Raw genomic sequence first — 7392 nt, forward strand, 5'->3', positions numbered from 1 at the left:
CCCAGGGATCCCAGTGCAGGTTTGATCCCTGGGTCTAGAAGATCTCCTGAGGAGGAAATGACAAGCTACTCCAGTATTGCCTGAAAAATCCCATGGACAGAGGAGCCTGGCAGGCTACAGTCCAAAGGGTTGCAAAGAGTCAGACACAACTGAGCGGCTAAAGACACACACACACACACACCACTTTTTCACTTGATGGTGAGAGGAATAAATACTAGGATTTGAGATTTCAATCTCTTCAACCTCTAAAACATATCACAAATTCATTAATAAATATTAATTTGCAAACTCTTCATGAGCAAATGGAGATAGAATGTTTATAGTATTTCAGGGGATTCAATCAAACAAATTAGTACTTTAGGATGCGCTTCAAACAATGAGATGAATGGACACCAAAGAAGTATAAGATAATATCCCTGACTGAGTAAAACCTTACTATTAACCAGAGACACTGCTGCTGCTGCTAAGTCGCATCAGTCGTGTCCGATTCTGTGCGACCCCATAGACTGCAGCCCACCAGGCTCTGCTGTCCCTGGGGTTCTCCAGGCAAGAACACTGGAGTGGGTTGCCATTTCCTTCTCCAATACCAGAGACACTGTAATCCCCTTACTAAAAAGATCTGTTGATTGCTTACACTGTGATCAGGAAAAATACATTTACACACAGCATAACAAAAAATCTATGAGAAAGTCTATAAGCAAATACTCTACAATCTTCATGCTAGGCATAACCAACCAACTATATATACTCATTTGATGATGGCATCATTTTTTCAGTCCTTTTTAATTCAGTGCCCCCCAAGTTAAACATTAACCCTGTACTTCTTAATTTTCCATATACTTAAAGTTATTACATCCATTTTTAATGATATAAAACATGAGCTTTTTCTATGTATCGAGATTATTCTCTAATTTTTCCAGCATGAAATCTTTGAGGAGTGCATACATTATTGATTCATTATTGATCCAGAAAGAGTACCTGTTGTTCAGATTTTTCTGCTACCTAAAATGTCTTCACCCATGCAAACTCTACCCATCATTCAAGACCCCTATTATGAAGCCTTTCAGATTAATTAATTTAGTTCTTATTAATTTCCCCAGTCACTACAACTATAGCACTTGCAAGGTGTACAGAATAACATAGCACTTAATAGGGGTTGTTAAGACATCACTGTGTTCAAACTTAAAACTTCAAGTTTTAGACTACAGATATAAGAGAATTAACTCAGAAATGCCATAGAAAGGAGAAGAAAGGACTTTTTCCTGAAATTTGATTTCAATTTGTTAAACTGCACATCTCATTTAATACAGTAACATATGCAATTTTGTCATCATTTTTCAGTGTGAAAAGCTCTCAGTCACACAGCTAGGAAATTGCAAATTTAGCGTTTAAACTGAAAGTTATGGCTCCTTCTGCTTCCCCATGGAAACTCTGAGGAACTTGTTCAGATGCTCTCAAATAGGAAGTCAAAGTGATTGGATTCATACCCAAGTTTCTGCCTCTCAGTCTAGAGCATATTCCACTCTTTCATAGCTGTAGACTCATATAGTGCAAGGATAATATCCTTGTTTACAATTATGTTCTTTTGGGTCTGGAGGAGTGTGGCGTGCTTTTTAAACATGTATTTTCTATATACATATGCAATTAGAAGTGTGTATTTGATATGTTTTAAGGTGAAGTATTTTTCTTCTTTTCTCTTCTCTTTGCTGCCCTTTCTCTGCACATTTATTCCTATCCTCCCATCCCCACTTACACTCTCAACCAGGCCATTTATTTTAACTACCTGGTATGTATTCTTCCATTTTTTTCTTCCTGTTCATAGCATCATATTCAAATGGTTGTATGAAATCACATTTTAAAAATACCTCTTATCACATGGAGAGCTAATGTATATATTTCATTCATTCCTTTTAAATGATGAATAATATTTCATATTAAGGATGGACCATAAATTTCACAGCTGGTATGTAATCTGGATTAATGCAGTAATACTTTAGAAGACTTCAGTATCTTTCAGGAGTAATGGTCTCCATGCCATATGGCTTGGTTTTATTGTTAAAAATACCAAATGTCAAGTTATTTTTTTCTTATGATGGATGTGGACCCATGTTGACAAGCCAAAGCACTATAAGCCTTTCATTGATATAGAGGTTGTTTATTTCTTGCAACTATTCAGTGAAAATCATGCCATGTGTTTGAGATCCACAAAGCTCCTTGAGCATTTTCATTTAAGTGAAAAGGGTTTGAATTAGTTACCCTAGATGGAAGGCTTGAGCAAGCATTACGATCAGTAGGCAATCTGAAAGTACAGAACAGTTTGCTTATTATTCCATTCAAACCTCATACATCCTAGGTTTGTATGGCAGTTATGATTAATATAAAATGAGAGGGTTGGTTTAGTTGCAATGGATCTCTTTCGGTGCCAATGTACCACAATTCTAATATCAACCCCACCAACATTTTGAGGCTTTGTAAATAATAAAATCTAAAAAGTATATTACAATTTTATACACTCAAAAATAAGGGGGAAAATAATAGGTTTCTTGCAAAATTGTTCTTCAGGAATATGGTTTCATTTCCTATTGGGCTGCAATTTGCCATGTATCAGCGTCCAAGGGCCAGGCTGCTCAACCTGAAAATGATTATTTTCTTTCTTTTCCTTAATGTATCGGAAGTGGGGCTAAAAGAAGCTCCAGTATACAGGGGGGTTAATTATCCTGGCAGTCAGTTAAGCTTTGTAAGTTTTAGGTGATAAGAACAGAGCCCTAAAAAAGACCCCCCACTACTGCTGCCTGCTGTGAAGAAAGAGTGTTGTGCTGCCACCTCTGCAAATATTGTTCAAATTACCCTAAAATTCCCCCTGGTTTTCTGTGCATCAGGCTCCTGGAGAGCGGCACTGCTCCAGTGAGGTCATTTATTCTGTCACTTCAGCCCACTCGGTAATCATGACAACTACATCTTTCACTCAGTCTAGTGCGGGAGGCTTTCCTGCAAGACCTTACATGACCTGAGTGAGGAAAGTAATTATTCAAAACAACATCGCTTCTTGTTCCTCAAGTTCCACCCACTCCTCTGCAGAATCACCTAAATGCTCCCCAATTTGATCTTCCTTCTCAGATCAGTCTCTCAGGTTCTCCAAAAGGAACATGTAAATAAACAGCCACCTCTCATATCTTAGAACTTTACTTTCAGAGAGGCAGCACGGTTTGGTGGGTCACTCTACAGTCAGAAATATCTTTCCGACTTACCGGGAGAAATGCGGTCTCAGGCCAGTTATTCCTGTAACTCAGTTTCTCATGTCGAAAGAAGATAACAAAACCTACTTCATCACATTTCTGTCACAATTCAATCAATTAGTATATGGAAGATAGTTACTACAGTGCTTAGCATACAGCAAATGATATCAATGGTGATAGATTAGCTATGATTATTTCCATGTGGGTGAACAGCTATTGACTATGCACCTTAATTGTCAGGAACTGTTATAGGTATGTGATGGAATTCACTAATGAAAATCAAAATAATTTTAAAAAGACAAGCATTTATTGTATAAAGTGAGGATTTCCATGTTATTGATTTATCAGCAACTTATGTCTAAAACAACTGAGGAAACGGTAAAAATAAAAATCAGTAATCATGAAGTCAAATTGTAGGTTCACTTTCTTTATTTTCTACCACCTCCCAACCTATACTCCATCTCTACCCTGCCTCATTCAAAACGTCAAATTTCACTGCCTTCCACTGTAAAACTAGTAGAATGTCAGAAAGAATGTTAAAAGCCAAGGCCCCATCACTGCTCCAAACAAATAAAATCCCTGCCCCTGTAAGACTAAATGTCCTACAATTTAATTAAAATTGCTTACCTACACAAAGTTGCATTGATATACTCTTATTTAAATATACATACTGTGAGCATTACCCCTGGAGAAAGAAATGGGAACCCACTCCAATATTCTTGCCAGGAGAACCCCATGGACAGAGAAGCCTGGCGGCCTACAGTATGGGGTTGTAAGGAGTTGGACATGATGTAGCAGTTGAACAACTATGAGCACTTATATGAACTTGAAAAATACAATCTCTTCTTTAAACAGTACTTATAAGCAAAGATAATTTGGTTTTCTCAACTTTCCATATGTTCCTTAAAAAGACCAAGAAATTCATACTGGCATCATTTGGGTACTTCATCTCCTTTGTGTAGGACAATTTGTAGTAATTTCATTTGCTCTTACCTAATGTAAAACCATGGATGTGAGAGTTGGACTATAAAGAAAGCTGAGCACCGAAGAATTGATGCTTTTTAACTGTAGTGTTGGAGAAGACTCTTGAGAGTCCCTTGGACCTCAAGGAGATCCAATCAATCCATCCTAAAGGAAATCAGTCCCGAATATTCACTTGCAGGACTGATGCTGAAGCTGAAACTCCCAATACTTTGGCCACCTGAAGCACATAACTGACTCATTGGAAAAGAACCTGATGCTGGGAAAGATTGAAGGCGGGAGGAAAGGGGATGACAGAGGTTGAGATGGCTGGATGGCCTCATCGACTTGATGGACATGAGTTTGAGTAAGCTCTGGGAGTTGGTGATGGACAGGGAAGCCTGGTGTGCTGCAGTCCATGGGGTTGCAGAGTCGGACATGACTGAGCGACTGAACTGAACTGAATGTAAAACCGTAGAAACCATGCTTTTTAAAACACTCTTAATTTGTTTAAAGGCAAAAGCAAATGAGCTATTTTAATACTTGAGAAAAAAATAAAAAGGAATCTTCAGCAGAAAGGAAGAAATATTCTTTAATAAAGACTTGCTTATATGTACAATGCATTTGTTTTCACCTATTTTTGTCCTATTTAAGCTTCCGGCATTGTTTCCTGAACAATAAGATGTCTTTGTTATTATATATGAGCAGTTTATAGTTTCCATATTTAGTAAGCTAGATATTGCAAATTTTTGAGATAAATGAACCAGAAATTCTATTAGTTACTAATTTAAAAATTCATGCATTTTGTTTTATCTGTCACCTTCACCTGCATACCTCATCATTCTGATGAAGAATGCCTCAGAGGTCAGAAACATAGTGCTTTAATCTTTAATGTGCTAAAGTATAAGACATGTTTAGCATTGTGTGATCTTTTTTCTCAAGTAGATTTGCATGCATAGCTTGGAAGCTGAATAACTCTACATAAGCAAACATTTTTTCTTTACTTGTTGGGACAAGTAGAGTAAGAGACTTGCTCTTGCTCATCAAATCTCTATTTTCTTGAGAAGCAAGAATATAATGTTATTTCTTAGTATCCTTCTGTTTTCTTTACAAATCTCAGAAAAGGTAATTGGATTAATATGTACTCTTGCACTTGGACATAATGTGATTTTATACACAAAGCATTATGTACATTCACCTTCTTACAAAATAAATATACCAACTAGATATTACTAATGCAAAACACATACCAGAATTGAGTTAAATCAGAAATAAGGGTACAGCCATAAAATGGACTTAAAACTCAAGTGCTTTATTCATCCAGGTTCTGGCCTGTTACCTGTTGCTTATATAACCTCATCATTCCAAAACCTGGTGCCTTAGAAAAATAATTTATTATTGTTTCTCACTTTTTTGCCAGTTAATTGGGCTTCAGAGGGTACCTTTCACCCATGGTTTCTCATGAAAATACAGTCAGATAGATATTCACTGGTGCTACAGCCATCTGACATGGCCACTCACTACAATCTCCACAAGGGCTGCCAGCCAAGCATCATTCATGGTCTCTCCATGTTATTTGGGTTTTTCACATAGCATGGACTCTGGGGTCCTTGTGGCAGCATCTCCAAAGCAAACATCCAACATTCCCTGGTAGAGGCTGAAAGGCTTCTTACCACCTGGCCTCTGAAGGTATAAAGTTTACTTCTACTAAAATGGTCCACCCAGATTTAAGGGGTTGGAGAAAATGATCCATCTTTTAATTGAGTGACAAAGTCACATGCATAAAAGTATATGGAACAGGAAAATATCATTGAGGTCATTTTGGGAAACTATAATCTGCCATGACTTTTATGCTCTTGCTAATATGTGTTGAGTTTCCCTGGTAGCTCAGCTGGTAAAGAATTCACCTGCAGTGCAGGAGACTCCAGTCAATTCCTGGGTCAGGAAGATCCAGTGGAGAAGGGATAGGCTAACCACTCCAGTTTTGTTGGGCTTCCCTGGGTGCCTCAGCTGATAAAGAATCCACCTGGAATGCATGAGACCTGGGTTCAATTCCTGGGTTGGGAAGATCCCCAGGTTGGGAAGATTCCCTGAAGAAGGGAGTGGCTACTCACTCCAGTATTCTGGTCTGGACAATTCCATGGACTAGTTAGTCAATGGGATCACAAAGAGTTGGACATGACTGAGAGACTTTTACTTTCATGTATTACAATAATATCTTTTCATTGGACAAAGCAATGAATTCAATAGGATTGCTTCCCGAAATATCCCTGCATATAATCTGATGAAGTCACACCAAACAACAATTCATTAAGAGCAATAAAAGCCATAAAAGTACCAAATGACATGACTCAGATAATTATGTTTTGTTATATCTGAATCCAGATATTATACTTGAGCCGTGAAAGTCCAGATGTTCAAACTGGATTTAGAAAAGGCAGAGAAACCAGAGACCAAATTGCCAGTATTCATTGGATCATTGAAAAAGCAAGAGAGTTCCAGAAAAACATCCACTTCTGCTTTATTAATTATGCCAAAACCTTTGAATATGTGGATCACAACAAACTGTGGAAAATTCTTCAAGAGATGGGAATACCATACCACCTTACTTGCTTGCTTCCTGAGAAATCTGTATGTAGGTCAAGAAGCAACAGTTAGAACTGGACATGGAACAAAAGACTGGTTCCAAGTCAGAAAAGGAGTGTATCAAGATTGTATATTGTCACCCTGCTTATGTAACTTTTATGCAGAGTACATGATGCAAAATGCTGGGCTGGACTGAAGCGCACGCTGGAATGAAGACTGCAGGGAGAAACATCAATAACTTCAGACAACAGAGGATGAGATGGTTGGATGGCATCTCTGACTCATGGACTTGAGTTTGAGTAAGCTCTGGGAGTTGGTGATGGATAGGGAAGCCTGGTGTGCTGCAGGCTTCCATGGGATCTCAAAGAGTCAGACATGACTGAGCAACTGAACTCAACTGACCTGAACTGAAAACAGAAAGTGAAAAGTGAAAGTGAAGACGCTCAGTCATGTCCGACTCTTTGCGACCCCATGGACTGTAGCCTATCAGGCTCCTCAGTTCATGGAATTTTCCAGGCAAGAGTACTGGAGTGGGTTGCCATTTCCTTCTCAACGGGATCTTCCCGACCCAGGGATGGAACCCAGGTCTCCCGCATTGCAGGCAGACACT

Source organism: Capricornis sumatraensis, chromosome 2 (assembly GCF_032405125.1).
Source record: "Capricornis sumatraensis isolate serow.1 chromosome 2, serow.2, whole genome shotgun sequence".
NCBI classification, from domain to species: domain Eukaryota; kingdom Metazoa; phylum Chordata; class Mammalia; order Artiodactyla; family Bovidae; genus Capricornis; species Capricornis sumatraensis.